Raw genomic sequence first — 21,310 nt, 5'->3', positions numbered from 1 at the left:
ACTCAGAAACACTGAATCTCTAAATTCTCATGTGCTTGGGAATATCTGCTTGATGCTCTTATGTATGTACAAACACTTGCCTAGATTTATTATTCCTGGGTCATTGTTTTCCCTTGGAATTTTGTAGACATTGCTACATCGTCCCCAGATATTGGGACTATGGGGAAGTCTGAGGCCAGCACCATTTTTCCCCCTTATGGGCAACTTATTATTTTCCTTAGGCCTGATATCTAAAGAATTTTTCCTTTATCCTTGACGGTAATAACTTAACGCCATCATGCCTCCATGTCGAATAATTTTCATCAATTTGTCCTGGGGGAAATGTAGGGATTGTTTTATTCTGCAGATCCAGTTCTTTGAGGCAGGGTAAGCGTATGCTTCCATGACATGATTTGGAGGATAATAGATAGGTTCCCCCCATATGAAAGTGTCCTCCCATAACCTTCTTACTAGCAGACCACTCTGTCTAAAACTTATATCTTGTTCACCGTCATTTCCCTAGTGCTTGGCCGTATCTGGCACACAATGGACACGCCAAAAATATCTGGTGAAATAGAACACAGGATAAATGGAAACAAGGAAGGTGGGGGAGAGGCTAGAATGAGGAAGGGCACTGGAAGGAGGGGCGAAAATTTCACTCTCTTGCCTTGCTGTGTCAAAGCAGTAATCCTTTAAACAGTCCTACTCGATTTTAATCCACTCAGAAAAATCATGGGTGGGGCGAACCACTGTTGACGAGGTGTTGTGTCTACCCATTAGTGTGGGGGTGATGGTAAAAAAGTTTAAACCCACTGCTTGGGGTAAGAAGCACTTGAACCCTTTCATCTTGGACACTGATCTCCCAACTGCACTCCTGCTTGAGTGTTTTCCTGATCCAATTCATCTTTCCCACTGCCTTAACGGTAATTTTTCTAAAACAAACAAGTAAAAATAAGTATTCACAGAGACAATCTGTAGTCTTAGATTCTTGAATATTTCCCTACTGATTTTTCTCCAGGAAGAAGCAAAGTAGTCCAAGTTCTTTGGAGTAAGACACTCTCAAATGCCTGGGAACACTGATCTCCTAATTTGTCTTCCTGCTTTGAGTGTCCTCTGAGGCTAAAGTTCCTGGCTCAGTCTCCAACAATGGTAAGTACAAAATCAACGTTACTTCCTGACCTCTCTCCCTCTCTGTGTATTGGTCAATCACTACCTGATCATATTGTACTGAAATTAATTCTTGGAATGTCTGTCTTCCCCTAGACTATGAGCCTCTCTGGGCAAGATCTATGTCTTACTTATTTTTGTGTCTGCAGTTTAGTTCCTGGTTCATGGTAGGTTCTCAATAAATGTTTGTTGGAATGAGTTGATCTCTTGGAGCCAGTGCCCCAGAAAGATATACAAGTACTACTTTTATCCTTTCCATTGTGTGTCCACCTTCTCTCCAATCCTAGATCGCCGAAAGTAAAGTGGAAGTGATGAGAGTAGCAATTCGTAGTATCAAAACAACTTATTGTAGGGCACAGAAAGCCCAGCACTGTCTTGTATGGGAGACTTGTGGTTCTGCCACTATCTTGCTGGGCGACCTGAGATAACTTCTTTTCTCTCTGGGTCTGATTCCTCACAGGTCATTTCCACTCCTGACCCTGAGGAATGCCACTGGAGATGATCTCACAACTAAGAGACGGGGAGAGGTCAGGAACTAACATTTATTTTGTAGTTACCATTGTGGTATGGTTTGCAACATGGCTCTGTAACCCTCAGGGTCCCTGCCAGATATCTTCATCTATTCCCTTATTCTCCTCAGGTCCCTGGCCCTCCCCTTTCCTCTGTGCTCTCAGCAGTTGACCCTGTCTTTTCCTTTACTGAGAGTAGAGGCACCTCTTACAAATACTCTGGCCTCTGCCTGGACTGACTGGGCTAAATTGTCTCCAAAGATGGCCACCAACCATTCCTCCCACCTGTCTGCATGCAGGCTGCTCCTCCTGTCAGAAGATGGAGACTGCTTCCTTGCCCTTGAATCCAAGCTGGCTCATGACTTCCCTCAACCAACAGGAAATGGCAGAAGTGATGCTCTGAGGCTTCTGGGTCTAGACTTCAAGAGGTGCTGCAACTTTCCTTTTTTCCTCTTGGGATCCATCCTACCACATAGAGAAGTTTGGGTTGACAACTAAATGTGAGAGAGAGACAGACAGAGAGAAGAGGGAGAGTTAATTCAGCTAGACCTTAGTCATTCCAGCCTTCCTAGCTGAAGCACTAGCATATGAGAGAAGCCACCTTCTAACCTATCAGAGCCCCCAATTTTACTGACCTCAGTCAACACCATGTGGAATAGAACTACCCCAGGGAGCCCAATCAACCCATACAATCATGAGAAATTAAAAACTGATGTTTTAGCCTCCTGAGTTTTAAGGTAGTTTGGTATATAAAAACACTGGAATTTTGACCCACCTTCACCTCCAATGCCAACCTGGTAAACCTGAATACATCTTTCAAAATTTGGCTCAAGTGTCAACTCTTTCATGAACCCTCTGTATCCTTTTCTTGCTCATTCCAGCCTTATTTTCTCTTCTCCTTCCCCAAATTCCGTAGTACTTTGTATTACAAACTATGTGCTTACAACCCCCAAAGGGTCTGGGCATCTAGAAGGCATAGATTTGGTTTAATTCATTTTTGCCTCTGCCTAGCCTGACACCTGGCACATTTAGATATTTAGTCATTGTTTGCTGAATTAATGGATGGATGAAGAGGAAAATTTAACAAATGATATCTACAGGCACATCTGGCTCCAAAATTGAATCATGTCATCTAGCAATGCTCAGGACAGTTAACATAAGCAATTTCTCATACCACGCTAAAGTGGAAGGATGACAGACAGCATACTACACAGAAGAGTTGAGGTGTCCAGGAGATTAAATACCCTGCTTGAACTTATTGTTTGAATAAAGACAAATTAATTAATATCCATGCATTGAGTCCAGTCTACAAAAATGTATGACTTAATTGCCCCTTCAAAGAGTCACAAGCAGCCAAAACTTATTAAAAGCACTGCACTAGGCACCACTGTTCCATTTTACAGATGAGGTAAGTTAGGCCAGAAAGGCCTCAAGTCTCACAGTTGAAAGAAGGTGGAGATGAGACTCCACCACAGGCTTGTCTGACACTCAAGCCAAGCACAGTTTTGCCTAGTCCAGGACAAAAACGCAAAAGTGGGAGGGAGCCAGAATGATCCTTCAGTCATAGAACCAGGCAGGTGATAATGAAGGCTATGTCTTTTGGCAAACCTCATTATCGAATAACAGCAAAGACCTAAACACAACCTCAGCCATGGTCTAGAACACATCATCTTCACCCAGAGCACTGCAATGCTTTCTTAGTGTCGATGTACTCCTAGGCCTTCTTTCATTTCCATGCTACTTTCAGAATTAATTTCCCCAATACAAATATGATCCAGGTATGCCGCTACCATAAATCCACAGCATAATGTGGCTTCCAACCACACCTGGACATTCTTTTCTTGTGTTATCTCCAATCATTCATAAACACAGGTGATAGAGTTTGAATATTTGTCCCCTCCAAATTTCTTATTGAAACATGATCCCCAAGGTTGGAGGTGGGGCCCAGTAGAAGATGTTTGGATCATGGGGGGATCCTTCATGAATGGCTTTGTGCCCTCCCCTGTGGTAATGAGTGAGTTCTCACTCCATTCATTCAAGAGCTGTTTTTTTAAAAGAAGGTGGCACCCCTCCTTCTCTTGCTTGCTCCTTCTCTCACTATGTGACCCATCAGTTACCCTTGGCAAAAGCTTCCTGAGGCCCTTACCAAAAGCAGATGCTGGTGCCATGCTTCATATATACAGCCTGCAGAACCGTGAGCCAAACAAATGTCTTTTCTATATAAATTACTCAGCCTCAGGTATTCCATTATAGCAACACAAATGGACTGACACAATAAATGAATGGATGACCTACTGTCTCTGGCACGGGTGTGGGTTATTCTCAAGGCTCCATGCATTTTTACATGCTGTGGCCTCTTCCCAGACTGCCCTTCTCTCCCCATAGACATTTAAGCATCCTTTTAGGCTCAGTTCAAACCTCGCCTCCTCTGCAAAACCTTCTTATTCTCCCAAGCAATATTGCCTGCTCTCTGCACCCATACTTCATTTGCTACTTAGTTGTCACCTATGCATGTTTATGTATCTCTCCTCAAATCTCAAGGTCATTTTTGTATTTTTCTTAATCTGGCTTTCACCCTGAGCACCTAGCACAGTTTCTAACACAGCCTAGACCTGGTATAAATTCTTTCTGAACACAGGAGTACATTTTCTTTCTTCACTCACATTCCTGGCTTGCTGGAAGAATACAGAATCTACAAATCTTCTTGCTTGTCTTCTCCTTGCAGTGGAAAGTGCAGTCAAGTTTTTAATAATAATCTTTCTCAAAAACTTTCGTTTCCTTGGAAAGAGATGTTTCAAATCCCAAGGCCATTCCCTACTGCAAATGTCTAACACGCCGTTTGTGAAGCTGGAACAAATGGATTATATCCCTTTGATTTTCTGGCATAAATTCCACCATGTGGTACAGACTTCCTGTTTCTGCCATTTGTTGTCATGACAGCTCCAGTAGGAAACAGCCTTGTGCCTTTGGGCTTGTATAAGTTTCCATCTTTGTCTGCAAGGCGATACCTGCTCAATGTAGTTCACAGCAGGGACTTAAGAAATTTGAGGGTTTTCAGCATCTTCCATTTTTCCCTTCCTCTGAAAAGTGCATTTGGTTAATTAAATCATGAAATTCAAAGATTTGAACACATTCAGAATTCAGTAATGAGGTACATGACACACTATGCCATTGTACAACCTGTTTCAAAAGGGATTTCTGCCTTTAAGCTTCATGGATAATTCTTGTGTCACATTACCAGCCTCAGGTAGGCACATTTAAGGATTACCAAATAAATGTTCGATGACATGAAATTAGAAATTCCTGCTACAACCTTGTGCAGCTCCACTGGCAGTGGGGACAGGACAACAGAGGATGCCTCCTAACAGGGTAAACTACCCTATGATTATGATAGTCATAAAGAGTGTGCAGGGGGCAGCCAAGAGAACTTCCCAGAGTGCAGGCTCCTTGTGACCTTCACCCCTAGCAGAGGTCGGGCACCAGGTGCAGACTGTAAATGCTCAGCAATGTAAGCACAGAGCCTTCTTACAACATGTTTGTTTGCTCTTCGGTATCACGAGTCCTGTGCTAGGCTCTAGAGCAAGGACGATAGATAATCAGGATGAGTCTTCAAGTAATGAACAGATTATTAAAACTCAGAGGGTGATTTCTACTGACACCCAGGGTTTGCTTTCTATACCAAGAGAGATAAAATGATTATCTTTAAATAAGTTATTATTATAATCCATTCTCTCCCAAACCAATAGGCTCATTTCCCCAGGCACTTTGTCATTAAACTATTCACAGCATGCTCATAGTTACTAATATCATAGCTTACTCTGCTAATATTAAATTATTTGACAACATAAGCCAGAGTTTACTCTGGATTAGCTCCACAGAAAATGAATGTAGAGGCCAGTAAGCCAACCAAATCACTGATCCTTCAATCCAAAGGAGGAAATGTCCTATTAGCTTAAAAAACACATGAATTAGCCTACCTAGAGTATAGCATATTAGCTGTAAGCTGATGAAATCATTCAAGATGTGGGACAGTATCGTATACACAAAGCACAGGCTTTAGAGAAAGACTGGATGTCAGCCCTGATATGTAACCTTGGGTAAGGGAAGGGGGTAATTCAAAGCTCTATGACTCAGTTCTCTTTCATGTAAACAAAGCATGTTAATAATAGCTACCTCCTTGGGTCATTGCAAGTATTCAAGGAGGAAACTATGCAAACCACATAGTCTAGGGCCTGGCATGTCATAAACACTTGATAAATGAAATGTCTGATTGTGGTCATAGAAAGAGAGGAAATATATAGAATAAGACCTTGTTTAAAACATCAGGATGAATAGAAAGTACAACATGAAATGGCAGAAAAATTTCCAAATCCATCATTAATCAACAAGGAAATGAGTTTCAATTGCAGCTAAGATGGAATAGCAGGGACCAGATTTACCAACCCATCTGAAACAACCAAAAACCTTGACAAAATAAAAGAAACAATGTTTTTTAAGACACAGGATACTGCTAATGAAAGTAATCCCCAGGAGATGGGAAACAAATGAAGAGAGCCCTAAGATTACCTCAGCTTACCACCTTCAGCCAAGCAGAGCCTGACAGACTCCTTGAATTTAGGAGAACAAGTTGGGAGTCAGGGGAAATAAAGGCAGCTAGAGTTTGCAGAACAGAGTACTAGAGATAAGTGAGCTGTACAAAATGAGAATTCCAGGGATCTACAGAGGGTCCTTCTTGAATATTCAGGAGAACACTGATCAGTATGTACATATGAGGAAATGACTCAAAGCTAGGGAGATAAAATTACCCTAAAGGATTAGAAAGAACATTACCTATGGCTCACACTAGGCCAAGAATAGTGTCTGTTTCTACCAGCCAATTGGAAAAGCTCATAATCCACAGGGCACTGAATGTAGTACGCTGAACAGCCAGGACCATGTCTCAGTCATGAGAAAAATCAGTCCTGAATTAAATGCTGCCTCACCTAAAAATTTTTAAAGCAAGACTAAAAAGGATCAAGCTGTTTTCAAGTAACTGAACTGCATGCGAAAACAAAGCTCAATAATATTTATATGAATGAAAAAATATACCAGCATCCAACAAAGTAAAATTCACGATATCTGGCATCCAATCAAAAATGTTCAGATATGTGAAGAAGCAGAAAAATATGATTTATAAGATGAAAAATCTATCAAAATGGACCCATAACTGACACAGATATTAGAATTAGCAATGAATTAGCAAAAAACATTTATTATAACTATATTCAATATATAAAAAGTGCTTCATAGAGACATGGAAAATATAAGAAAACTCCAAAAAGAATTTCTAGTGATGAAAACTACAATATCTGAGATTTTTAAATATGCTGGATTAGCTTAACATTAGATTAAACATTTCAACAGAAAGATTCATGAACTTTAAGACATAGCAACAGAAATTATTCCAAATAAAACAGAAAAAAAAGTTGAGTTTTTAATTTGTTTGTTCATTTTTTAAGAAACGAGAAGAGCACCAGTGATCTAAGGGACAATTTCAAGAAGCCAAATATAAGTGCAATTAGATTCCCCAATGGAGAAGAGCAAGGAGGGCAATAAAGAAAATATATTTAAAGAAATAAAAGCAGAATTTTTTCAAGTTCATAAAAACTATAAAACCTTAGATTCAAGGCTACCAATGAACCCCAAGCATAAGAAACAAAGAAAATTTCAAGTAACATCATAACCAAATTGCTCAAAACCAGAGATAAAGAGAAATTTTAGAATTAGCCAGAGGAAAAAAGACACATTAAGAACAGAGAAACAAAACTGAAGATGATATCACATTTCTCGTTGGAAACAATATAAATGAGAAGTTATTGAGGCAACATCTTGAAACTACTGACAGTACAAAACAAACAAAACAAACTCCCAACATGTCTGTACTTAGCAAGAATGTCTTTTTTAAATGAAGGCAAATAAGACTTTTTCAGACATACAAAGTCTGAAAGAATTAATCTCCAGCAGCCCTGCACTACAAGAAATGTTAAAGAAAGTCCTGTGGCACAAAGAAAATGATACAAGATGGATCTATAGATCTATGCAAAGGAATAAAGAACCTTAAAAATGGTTAATACATGGGTAAGTATGTATCTTTTATTATTTAAAATTCTTTAAAAGATAATTTATTATTCAAATAAAAATAACTACAATATGTTGTGGAATTTATGTCATGTGCAAAATAAATATATAGTAACTGCACAAAAACTAGAAAGTGTGGGCAGGCACAGTGGCTCACGCCTGTAATCCCAGCACTTTGGGAGTCCAAGGTGGGCAGATCACCTGAGGTTGGGAGTTCAAGACCAGCCTGACCAACATGGAGAAACCCCGTCTCTACTAAAAATACAAAATTAACCAGGCGTGGTGGTGCATGCCTGTAATCCCAGCTACTTGGGAGGCTGAAGCAGGAGAATCACTTGAACTCAGGAAGTGGAGGTTGCGGTGAGCCAAGATTGCGCCATTGCACTCCAGCCTGGGCAATAAGAGTGAAACTCCATCTAAACAAAAAAAAAAAAAAAAAAAGAAAGAAAAGAAAAAAGGAAAAACTAGAAAGGGTAAAACCTAATTACAGAAGTATACTATTATAGCATTCTTCCACTCTATATGAAGTAGTGTAATAATTTGAAGATTGACTGTGATAAGCTAATGATGAACAGCATAAACCCTAAAGCAACCTAAGAGTTATAACTAATAAGCCAACAAAGCAGACGAAAAAAAAAATTAATAAAAGGTACTCAATTCAAAGGAAGTCATAAGGAGGAGAAAGAAAACAAAGGACAAATGGGACAAATAGAAAACAATAGCAAAGTGATAGATTTAAGTCTAACTATATCAATATCTACATTACATATAAATTATCAAAATACTCCAAATAAAAGACACAGATTGTTGACCTAGATAACAAAGCAAGACTACTATATGCTGCCTACAAGAAATGCACTTTAAATGTGAAGATACAAAATAGATTTAAAAACGCAAGTTTGGGAAAATGTGCTATACTAGTCAAAAGAAATGTGAAGTGACTATTAATACTAGACAAGGTAGACTTCAGAGCAAAGCATATTACCAGAGACAAGGTAGGTCATTTTATCATCATAAACAGGCTAATTCATCAAAAGAACATAACAATTCTTAACATCTATGTACTTAATAATGGATCTTCAAAATGCATGGAGTAAACTGATGGAAATACAATGAGCAACAGAAAAATCCACAGTTAAAGCTAAATAAATTTCAATACTTAATTGACATGTATAGGATGTTCCACCCCAAAACAACAAAACACACATTCTTTTCCATTGTACAAGGCACATTATCAAGATATACTATAAAACAACTATCAATAAATTTAAAGGCATTAAATTTATATGCAGTATGTTCTCTGACCAAATAAAGTTAAACTGTAACTTAATAACAACAAGTATAAATCAATTAATCTTTCCAATTAAAACGTAAGTATTGTCATATTTGATATGTGTTGCATGCACACACACACACAAATATGGCTATATACTGTTTGCAAGTGAAAAACCTAAAACATAAAGACTCAGAAAAGTTGAAAATCAAAAAACTGAAAGTATATATGAGGTTAAAAAGATCTTATGGCTCCTTACAAAAATAATAGATACTTTGACACAAACATTAGCGGGACAAATAAATTCACTACATAAGGAAATGATTTTTAGTTCACCAAAAAGATAACACAGTTTTAAACTTCATGCAACCAAAAAGAAAATATAGAAACATAATACCATTTACATCAATACCAAAAAATAAAATATTTAGGAATAAATCTAACAAAATATATATAATTTCTATATGAGGATAGTTTTAAAACTCTAAGATATACAAAGATGGAGAGATATTTCATATTCATAGATAGGAAGATTCAGTATTAAGATTCCGTTATTTCCAACTTAATCTAATATTCAAGGTAATTTAAGTCAAAATCCTAACAAGTTGTTTTGTGAATACTGATAAACTGATTCTAAAGATTATATGGAAAGGCAAAAGACCCAGAATAGTCAATACAATACCGAAGGAGAAGAACAAAGTTCCCCTGACTGGAGAACTGACACCACTAATTTCAACACTTACCATAAAGCTATATCAATTAAAAGAGTGTGATATTGGTGAAAGAATAGACAAACAGATCAATGGAACAGAATTGAGAGTTCAGAAACAGAACCACACAAATACATGAAACTGATCTTAACCAAGGAGTAAAGGCAATTCAATGGAGGAAGATAGTCTTTTCGACAAGTGGTGCCAGAATAACTGGATAGTCATATGTTAAAAAAATTACTCTAGACACTGACCTTCCATCTTTCACAAAAGTTAATTCAAAATGGACTACAGACCTGAATTTAAAATGCAAAATTTAAAAACTTCTAAAAAATAACATAGGAAAAGAATCTTGGATTTGGTGGTAGGTTTTTAGATACAATGCCACAAGCAAAATCCATGAAAGAAAAAATTGTTAAGTTTGACTCCATTAAAATTAAAACTTCTCTGCAAAAGACACTGTTAAGAAAATGAAAAGATACACTGCAGAGCTGGAAAAAATATTTACCAAATACCTATCTGATAAAGGATTTGTATCCGAAACATACACAGAATGCTTAAAACTCAACAATAAGAAAATGAACAACCCAATTTTTAAAAGGGCAAAAGATCTATACAGATACCTTATCAAAGAAGATATACACATGACAATTAGCATATGAAAAGATGCTGAAGATCATATAGTTATTAGGAATTGCAAATGTAAGCAACGAGATGCCATTACACACTTATTAGAATGGATAAAATTCAAAACATACTGACATACCATATGCTCTCAAGAATGTGGAGCAACAGAAGTTCTCATTTATTGCTGGTGGAATATAAAATGATACAATCACTTTGAAAGACAGTTTGGTAGTTTCTTATAATACTAAACATAGTGTTACAGTATGACCCAGTAATTATACTCCTAGGTGTTTACCCAAATAAGCTGAAAAGTTATGCCCACACGAAAACCTGCACACAAATATTTTTTGCAGCTTTGTTCATAAAATACCAAAACTGGAAGCAACCAAGCTCTCTTTGTAGGTAAACGAATAAAAAAGATGTGGTACATCCATAAAATGGAATACTATTCAGCGATAAAAAGAAATGTGCATCAAGCCACAAAAAAAGACATGAAGAAATCTGAATGCGTTCTTTCTAGTAGAAGGAGCCAGTCTAAAAGGCTACATGCTCTGTGATTCAAACTATATAATAACATTCTGTTAAAAACAAAACAATAGATTTTGCCAAAAGAAAAAAAAAAAAAAAAAAGCAGTTGCTAGCTAGGGATTTGGAGGAAGAAAGGATGAGTAGTGGAGCCCAGGGAATTTTTAGGACAGTGAAATTATTGTGTATGATACTGTAATGGTGGATATATGACATTCCACATTTGTCAAAAACCCATAGAGCATTACAAGGCAAAGAGTGAATCCTAATGTAATCTATAGACTTCAGTCAATATAATGTATCAATATTAGTTCATCAATTGTAACAAATGCAAAATGTTAGTAATAGGAAGAGTTGTGAGCATGGGAGACAGAGGCCATATGAAAACTGTCTGTGTTACCTGCTCAACTTTCAGTAAACCTAAAACTTCTCTTAAAAATAAGGTCCATTAATTTAGAAAATACAGCTTCAACTTACAGAAATAAAAATTTCCATATATATAAATAAAATAGATAAATCAACAAATATACTGAAGAATTCTAGCATATTTCTGACAATAATTGATAGATTATGTTGACAAAAATAAGTATATCCTATATTTGACCTACACAATTAACATTTGTTTTGTGGGACATATATCAAACATAACACTTAACAATAGGAGAATTCACACTCTTTTTAAACACTGACACATTTATAAAAATTGATCTCACAGTAATCCATAAAGCAAATCTCAATTTCAAGATATTGATATCATTAGGGTCATTTTAAGCTGGAAATCAGTAATCAAAATATATCTTTAAAAGCCCATGCACTTGGAAATTTGAAAGCATATTTCTAAGCAAATCTTAGGTCAAAGAAAAAATAAAAATGGAAATTATAATGTCAAAACTTATGGGATACAACTAAAGCATCAGTTAGAAGATAAATTATGGTATTAAACATTTACATTAGAAAAGATTAAAGGCCGGAAATTAAAGAACTAAGTATCCAACTTAAACATGTTAAAAAGAGAAGTACTACTAAAGAAGCAAGAAGAGGGAAATAAGGACAGAAGTACTCAACTGGAAAAGAAAGATAACATAGAGAATAAAGTTAAAAGTTAGTACTTTCTAAAAGGCTAATTAAATTAGCACCCCCCTGCCAATATAGATTAAGAAAAAAAAAAATGACAGAAGCAAAAGAAGAAATGAAAGGACATTATAGACACTTACGATTTATTAGAGAAAATTATAAACACCTTTATGGCAATAAAATTGAAAACACATGAAATAAACAAGTTCCTAGAAAGTGTCTTGCTAAATTTGACCAAAGAAAAAAGAGAAAATCTAAATAATCCGATACCTATTAAAGTAATTAAACCAATAGTTTGAAATCTTCCTACAAATATCAGGATAGTGATTATATTCAGGGATGGGAAGTGAGAAATGCATGAAGGATAGAATATAGAGGGTTTCACAGGTAAAGGAAGACAAGAAATAACCAAACTCAGAGCTGAACTGAAGGAAATTGAGATACAAAAAACCATACAAATGATCAACAAATCCTGAAGTTGGGTATTTGAAAGTATAAAGTAGAGAGACTGCTAATTAATTAAAAAAGAAAGAAGATTCAAATAAACGCAATCGGAAATGACAAAGGAGACATTACCATCAACCACACAGAAATACAAAAACAAACAAAAAAAACCCTCAAAGACTGCTACAAACAACCCTATGCACACAAGCCAGAAAACCTAGAGGAAATGGATAAATTCCTGGAAACATGCAACCTCCCAAGATTGAACCAGGAAGAAATTGAATCCCTAAACAGACCAACAAAGAGTTCCAAATCAAATCAGTAATAAAAAGCCTACCAACCAGACAAAGCCCAGAATCTGATGAATTCATAGCTGAATTATACGAGATGTAAAAGAAGAGCTGGTACTATTTCTACTGAAGCTATTCCAAAAAATTGAGGAGGAGGAACTCCTCCTTAACTCATTCTATGGGGCCAGCATCATACTGACACACATACTCTGTAATATAGTTTGCCATCTTTGCTTTGGTACTGTTTGTATTTTCTTTTCTTTTTTTTTTTCTTTTTGGAGACGGAGTCTCTGTTGCCCAGGCTAGAGTGCAGTGGCATTTTTTTTTTTCTTTTCTTTTCTTTTTTCTTTTTCTTTTTTGAGACAGAGTCTCACTCTGTCGCCCAGGCTGGAGTGCAGTGGCATGATCTTGGCTCACTGTAACCTCCGCGTCTTGGGTTCAAGCAATTCGCTGCCTCAGCCTCCTGAATAGCTGGGATTGCAGGCGCCCACCACCACGCCCGGCTAATTTTTTTGTATTTTTAGTAGAGACAGGGTTTCACCATCTTGGCCAGGTTGGTACTGAACTCCTGACCTCGTGATCCACCCACTTCGGCCTCCCAAAGTGCTGGGGTTACAGGCGTGAGCCTGGCATTTGTATTTTCTATGTACAAGTTTTTTTTAAACCTGTTAGATTTGGGTTAGGATTGCATTGAATCTATGGATTTACTTAGGGGTAACTGACAGCTTAACAACATTGAGTCTTGGGACCTATGAACAGATTATTTGTCCTTTGAGTTGGTTCTACTTTAACTCGGTGATATCTTGTAGTTCTCTTTTTATAGATCTTTCACATCTTTTAAAAAATGTACCCCTAAGTATTTGATATTTTTGATGATACTGTAAATGGTATTTTTTATTTGAATTTCAAGCCATTTATTGCTAGTATATAGATGTAGAATTGATTTTTGTATATTGACCTTGTATCCTGGAACTTGACTAACTTATTATTTCTATAGTAGTTCTAGAAGTGTTTTTACAGATCCCATTGCATTTCTATATCAGCAATTACACTGTCTGTGAATAACAACAGGCTTACTTTTCTTTCCATAATAGATGACTTTCCTTTTTCTTTGTTGCACCAGAAAGAACCTTCAATATAATGCTGAATAGAAGTGGTAAGAATAGACAGATATATTTGTATTAGTCTTGATCTTCAAGGGAAAGTATTCAGTCTTCCATCATTAGGTATAATGTTGCTGTACATTGCTTGTAGATGCCCTTTCTTAGGTTGAGGGAGTTCCCTCTATTCCAAGTTGGCTGAGAGATTTTATAAGTAATATATGCTGGATTTTGTTAAGTGTTTTCTTTGTATCTCTTGAGATAATCATGTGTGTTTTATTTTTTATTTGGTTAATATGGTGAAAAAGTTGATTTTCAAATGTTGAATGAGCATGGCATTCCTGAGATAAATCTCCCTTAATCATGATGTATATTATACCTTTCTTAGATTGTTGGATTCACTTTGCTAAATTTGCTTATCATTTTCAGTCCTACGTTCACTACATTACATTACTGTAATTTATCTGTATTTGCTGTCAGCTTAAAGCCGGACCTACACAATTATTTTGGAAGTATATCTAAGTCTTTCATTTTCTGAATTGTTCTTTTTTTCTCCCTTAAATATGTAGCAGAATTCACCAGTAAAGCAGAATTCACCAGTAAAGGCCTGGAGTTTTCTTTGTGAGAATATTTTTAACTACAAATTCAATTGTAATGGACACAAGCTAATCAGTTTATCTATTTTTTCTTAAGAAGTCTCTAGTAATATGAGTCTTTCAGGATATTTATCCATTTCATCTAAATTATTAAATTTGCTAGCATAAAATTGTTTATAATACTCCCATATTATCCTTTTAGTATCTATAGAATCTGGAGTCATGTCACCTCTTTTATGCCCTATATTAGTAATTTGTGTCTTCTCCATTCTTCCTGATTAGTAGAGCTAAAGGTTTCCTAATTTTATTAATCTTGTTCATTTTTGGTTTCTTGGATTTTCTCTCTTCTATCTTATTGATTTCTTTCTTACTCTTTATTATTTTCTTTTTCTTTCTTACTCTAGGCTGAATTTCCCCTTCTTTTCTAATTTCTTAAAGTTGCAGTTGAAGTCATTGATTTTAAGATCTTTCTTCTTTTCTAATAAAGATGTTTAGTGCTATAAATTTTCTTTCTGCTACAGCTTCAGTGTTATCCCACAACTTTTATGTATGTTTTTTCACTTTTATTCAGCTTAAAATAGCTTCTAATTTTCTTTTAGATTTCTTTTTAAATCTACAGGTTATCTAGAAGCATGCTACTTAGTCTAAATATTTGCAGATTTTATCTTTTTTCTATTATTGATTTCTGATTTAATTCCATTGTGGTTCAGAAAACATACTTTCTGTGATTTAAATCCTTTTAAATGTAGTGAGACTTGTTTTTAATAAACTTGTGGATGCTTTATTATATGATTGAGAGGGACATTAACTCGATGTTTTAAATATTTATTGGGGAAGCTTTTTAATTATGTTGTTTAAATCTTCTATATTTTTACTAAATATTTTTTGTCTGATTGCTTTATTTTTATTTATTTTTATTTTTTTTATTTTTTTTTTGAGACAGGGTCTTCCTCTGTCACCCAGGCTGGAGTGCAGTAGTGGTGCTATCTCCCAGGCTCAATTGCTCAATTGATCCTTCCACCTCATCCCCTCATGTAGCTGGGACTACAGGCATGTACCAAAACACCCAGGTAATTTTTTTTTTTTTTTGGCAGGGACAGGGTCTCACCATGTTCACCATGTTGCCCCGACTGGTTTCGAACTCATGGGCTCAAGCAATTTGCCTGCCTTGGCCTCCCAAAGCGCTGGGACTACAGGCATGAGCCACTGTGCCCAGTCTGATGGTTTTATTTTTGATAGGGTTACATTAAATTATCCACTATGATTGTGAATCTGTCTGCATATTTTTATAATTCTGTTAGTTTTTCTTTATATGTATTAAAGCCGTGTTGTTAATGCATACAAATTCACAGTTGTTATATCTTCTAAGAAAAACTATCTTATAATGCAGTGTGCTTCTTTATCACTAGTGATGATTTTGCTTTTAATTCTGCTTTATATGATATTAATATTGCTATACCAATTTCTCTATTTGTTAGTAGTTGCCTGTTATATCTTTTTCAGTTGCTCCAGGTAGTTTTGTTTTCGGTATGTCTTCGACAAACAGCATTCGTTTGTTTGTTTTAATCAAATATGACCATCTTCTTCTTTAGCTAGCCTGAAGTTGACCCATATACAGTTATTGTGACAATTGATAGAGTTGGGTTAATTTATACACTTTTGCGCTGCATTTTCATTGTATAATCTTCCTGTCACCACCTCCCCCAACCTCATTTTTGCTTCTTTTTTTCTCCCTTACATTCTTTCTCTTGGATTGATAAAATTATCTTTATTCTTTGTATTTCTCTTCTAATGGTTTGGAAGCTATAGATTGCATTTCTATTATCTTGGTGGTTACTTTCAACATAAATATAAAATGATATATTTCCTGACAAAGTCTAAAGAAATTTAATATCCTCATCTTTCTAAACAAAGTGATGATCTTAGTTGACACTGGCCCATTGAATTCCATCTCTTCTATCCTCCTTGTATTTACTGTCTAAATTTTGTTCCCAACTCTTTTAAGCAAATAAAAATGTTAATCTTGAATTGTCAGTAATTAATTTAACAACATATTTTTATCTATTACTTTGTTCATTAATGCTTCTTACATCCCATATCATTCTGGGTTTTTTGTTGTTGTTGTTGTTGTTGTTTTGAGACGGAGTCTCGCTGTGTTGCCCAGGCTGCAGTGCGGTGGCCGGATCTCAGCTCACTGCAAGCTCCGCCTCCCAGGTTCATGCCATTCTCCTGCCTCAGCCTCCCCAGTAGCTGGGACTACAGGCGCCCGCCACCACGTCCGGCTAATATTTTGTATTTTTTAGTAGAGACGGGGTTTCACCGTGTTAGCCAGGATGGTCTCCATTTCCTGACCTCATGATCCGCCCACCTCGGCCCCCCCCAAAGTGCTGCAATTACAGGCAGGAGCCACCGCGCCCAGCCGGTTTTCTTTTGTTTGAAAGAACCACTGAAGAACATTCTGACCCAGAACATTTTTTAGTAGTGCTTTCAATAGGAGTTTGTAGGTGGGTTGAATTTTGGAAGTGGGAGGAACAATATGGAGTCTCTCAATCCATCTGTTATTTCACTTAACGTCTTCTTAATATTTTTCCCTCTTTATTTCTTTATGCTTCTTTCTTGGTAAATTCTTAAATACTATTTTCAAATTCAGTAATTCTCTGATTTTTCCAGTCAGATTTTATCCCATTTATTGAGTTTTCATCTCTATTATTATACACATTTTTTAGTTTCAGGTTTTAAAATTAGTTCTTTATATCCATTTATCTTTGACTCCTTTCTACCCACTTTTAAATTTCACAAACATTTTAATGGTTATTCTCTTTTCTTTTATTTCTGAATACATTACACATACTTATTTTAAATTCATTTTGAGAATGTTTAATTTTTATTTTTTTAAGAATTAATTCTCCACACTTTATTGACTTGCTTTCTTAAAGTGGGTTTTCTTTATGTGCTTTATTATTTCCCCTCTCTCATCATGCACTCTTTTCTCGTGGCTTTGCAGCACCTCCACCCAACTCCTGGCACTCGGATGATAGAACAGGCCTTATGTCAATAGCCAAAGGCTTCCATTTTTGAGGCAATTTCACAAATTTAGCTATTGAATCAGCAGGTGCCCTGACATAGTTTCTGTCTCCAGGGCCTTCTCTGCTTCTTCTGGCAACATTGGCTACACAGCTACTTAGCTTTACTTGTATTAACTCTTTTAAACAAACAAAAAGCTTTCTTTTAATTGCCAGTATTAAATTAGATATATACAAGCTATAGCCCAGTCATGCCTTCTTTTCAGTTTCTTTTCATGGTAAGAAAGCCCACCTCCTTGCTTCTGTCACTCTTACTATCTAGTAGGGCTTCAGGTGCTGTTGGTCCTGTCTACCCCATAGAAATCCCAGTTTCAGCCAACTCTGAGCATTTCTAGATTCAAAAACCAGTGGGTTGGTGGCCTCAGCCTACACTTAAGGCTAGAAGCTTCTGTTTTGACCTTTGTTTACACAGATGTTTGTTTTTGAGCATGGCTATCTTTGGAGTATCTGCATGTGTATGCGCACATGCATGTGCACTGTATTTGGAGCAGTTTAAAACTTGAACTCATATTACCATCTTGAAAAGAAGCAAAGAGCAGAGTCTCTCAATTAAAATGGCTTCATTCTGTTTTGACATTTATAAAAGTCTTAGGTATCTCATTTTTGTACATAAATCCTTTGATACTATTTGAAATTTCAAAATACTATAAATGAAACTATGACTGCCTTGACAGGGAAGTTAAATTCTTTCCACAGACTTTTAAAAACTGCACATCCCACGCCACCCCTACTCTTCCCACTTTCTAGGTATACTTTCCCAGGTTCAAAATCACTGTCCTAAAAGGAAACGTGCCGTCTAATCAGATAAGCTTCAGAAAACTAAGAGAGTAGGAGAGCTAACAATCAGGGAGCCCATGTGACTACGGGCAGACAGGGATGCCTGGAGAAAACAACCTGACCTGCCCACACAGGTCAGGTCAGAAACCAGGAGAGGCAGCTGATGGGCCTGCACAGTCTATAACTAGGTCTCGCTTACTCTGGTCAATTTGTTCTCAAATTCTAACCATGGGAATAAACATTACTTTCGGTGCAAACACTCTTTTTATTTCACAAATAACTTCATGACAACATTTACAGAAATCAAAATAAAAGAACATCAAAAGTCATTTATTTGCCTAGTAGGTAAATAGATGAAGAATAAGAACAGGCAGTTCTCATAAGAGGAAATAAAAATTGATCTAACATACACACATGTGTTATCCTTTATCTTAAAGAAATAAAAATTAATGTACCATTTTGTATCTAGGAACAATTTTTAAAAACAATACTGAAGTATAAGGTTGCTATTAAACTTGTGTATTCATACTTACTGCTACACTGGAAATTGGCACAATTCTTTGGAAAAATAATATAGCAATATGTATTGGGAGCTATAAAAACGGTTTTTATCTTTTAGCCAGTAATCCAAACTGCTAGGAATTTATCTTAAGAAAACATCAAAAGGAAAAAGTGTTCACACAGCATTATTTACAAAAGTGTAACTAAATGTTGAAGAAGACAAACAGGCAGTAAGTTCTCCCAACAGTTTTAACAGCTTTATTAAAGCATAATTGATGGGCAATAAAGTGCACATAAAGTGTTTAACATGTTAAGTTTTGAACTATGTGTACATCCAAGAAAAAGTCACCACAATCAAATGAACATAATCATCCTCCCACATTTTTAATTGAGCAGAAAACAGAGTCAGATACTTGCTAAATGAGGCTACCCCAGCCATCACCCACACCCACTGCCAGGCACCAGCAGACCACCCAGGGACAGGAACTGGAATCACTGGGAGTACAGTGCTCCTGCTGAGGAGGTTTGCCCTCCCCTCTTTCTTATGGTTTTCAAGAAACTGGGACTCCAAAAAACAGAGATTAAAGGTGCCTTTAGGCAAGAGGAGCCCAGCATCCACGAGCTGACTGGGTAGGTACCAGGCTTCAGTCTCTGCAGGCCCACTTTGAGGATGGCTACTTGGCTGAAGATTTCCGAGCATGGGAACTTGCGAGGGCAGCTCACACCAGCAGCAAGAAGGGATCATGGTGTAACTGTTCTTGGGTAAAGGATGGCACTCCAGCCTGCAGCCCCCTGTGGCCCTTGCAGGGTATGGAGGAGAAACTAGTGGCTTTCCCGGCTCACATGAGGGAGCTGAGAAGTAAAGAGGCAGGCAGAAACTATGGTGCCCCTGGCCAAGGGAAGTTAGGTCCTACGGAGATAGAGAGTTGAGGGTGTGTGTCAACAGCATGGCTTAAAAGGGATGCCACTGTTCCTTTCTGAGAAGGTCCTCAGTGACAAAGGGACCAGAAACACATGCCCAGAAATCACATGAGACAAAGACAATGTCAGCAGAACGCACCAACAGCCAACCAGAGTGACCAGTAGGAAGCTCACGGCCACTGTCCACCACTGACAGGTGACAGTAGGTAGCTCAACCGTCCCCATTCCTTTTTTAAATTTTTTATTTTTTTGTTTTAAGACACAGAGTCTTGCCCAGGCTGGAGTGCAGTGGTGTGATCATAGCTCACTGCAGCCTCAAACTCCTGGGCTCAAGTAATCCTCCCACCTCAGCATTCTAAGTGGCTGGGACTATAGGTGTGTGCTACCATATCTGGCTAATTTTTATTTTTTTATTTTTCAGAGATAGGGGTCTCACTATGTTGCCCAGGCTGGTCTATAATTTCTGCCTTCAAGCAGTCCTCCTGCCGTAGCTTCCGAAAGCATTAGGATTACAGGTGTGATCCACAGCTTCCCTTTTTACCCCAATTTCTCCTCCTCTCCACCCAATCCCCTGGTGATAGAGAAATAAAAGCCAAAACATATTCCCTCCCAACTACAGGTTTCAAAGACCATGATTCAGCCAGACAGAGAAGGGAAAAGAGAAGATGAGATTGAATTTGAAACTGGACCAGATAGAACTTTTAATAATGAGATATGACTTTAAAGCTATGGGATCAGCCCAAGATGTCACTGAAGGACAAGCAAGGGAGGTAGTAATTGGAAGAAAATAGAGTGCTTATGCCTGTACTTCACTGAGTTTAGGAAAATCACTATACCAGAGACAATCACAAAATTAAAAGGAAAGTGTAGCATATCAACTCAATCCATTATATGACACGTAAAAATATAATTATCAAGCACTACATAGAAAAATGGAGTGTATTTACATACTATCATCCTAAATAATAACAATAACTTCAAAACAGACCAAAATGTGTAACAATGCACAACTATTAAAACAGGTATGTATTGGGAGGCTGAGACAGGCAGATCACGAGGTCAGGAGATCGAGACCATCCTGACTAACACAGTGAAACCCCATCTCTACTAAAAAATACAAAAAATTAGCCGGGCATGGTGGCAGGCACCTGTAATCCCAGCTACTCGGGAGGCTGAGGCAGCAGAATGGCGTAAAAACCCGGGAGGCGGAGCTTGCAGTGAGCTGAGATAGCGCCACTGCACTCCAGCCTGGGCGACAGAGCGAGACTCCATCTCAAAAAACAAAATAAAAAACAAAAAAAAAAAAACAAGTATGTATGGACAAAATCTTAAAGAGGGTAAGAAAAATAAAGGTGATTTTGTTAATGTGGTATGATTATTGTTTTTAAATTACTTTTAAGTTTTCACATTTTTTTATAATACAGAAAAGTGGAAAAGTCTACCACCCTCCTGTCTTACTATTAAGAAAAGTATTTTTATTTTCCATGTTCTTTTCTTTTTTTGTTTTAATCCAGTACCATTTATGGAAACGTTGCCCTTTCCCCACTGCACTGTGAATTTTATCATAAATTAAATGACTGTTTAAGTGTTGGGTTTGCTTCTGGACTTGCCAACAGA

At 36.9% G+C, this 21,310-nt stretch overlaps 1 long non-coding RNA gene across 1 annotated transcript in view; it reads right to left on the bottom strand.

The window, feature by feature from the left end:
• The window catches only part of LOC126950040 (uncharacterized), a 38,362-nt gene extending 35,879 nt beyond the window's left edge, over positions 1-2,483 (bottom strand). The window contains exon 1 of the long non-coding RNA XR_007724035.1: positions 1,941-2,483. This is a non-coding gene — a long non-coding RNA (uncharacterized LOC126950040). The remainder of the gene's footprint in view (positions 1-1,940) is intronic.
• Positions 2,484-21,310: the final 18,827 nt, after the last annotated feature.

The sequence above is a fragment of the Macaca thibetana genome, chromosome 3 (genome assembly GCF_024542745.1).
Source record: "Macaca thibetana thibetana isolate TM-01 chromosome 3, ASM2454274v1, whole genome shotgun sequence".
NCBI lineage: Eukaryota > Metazoa > Chordata > Mammalia > Primates > Cercopithecidae > Macaca > Macaca thibetana.
Note: the sequence above shows the minus strand (reverse complement) of the source record. Positions and strands in the feature narration are given on the sequence as shown.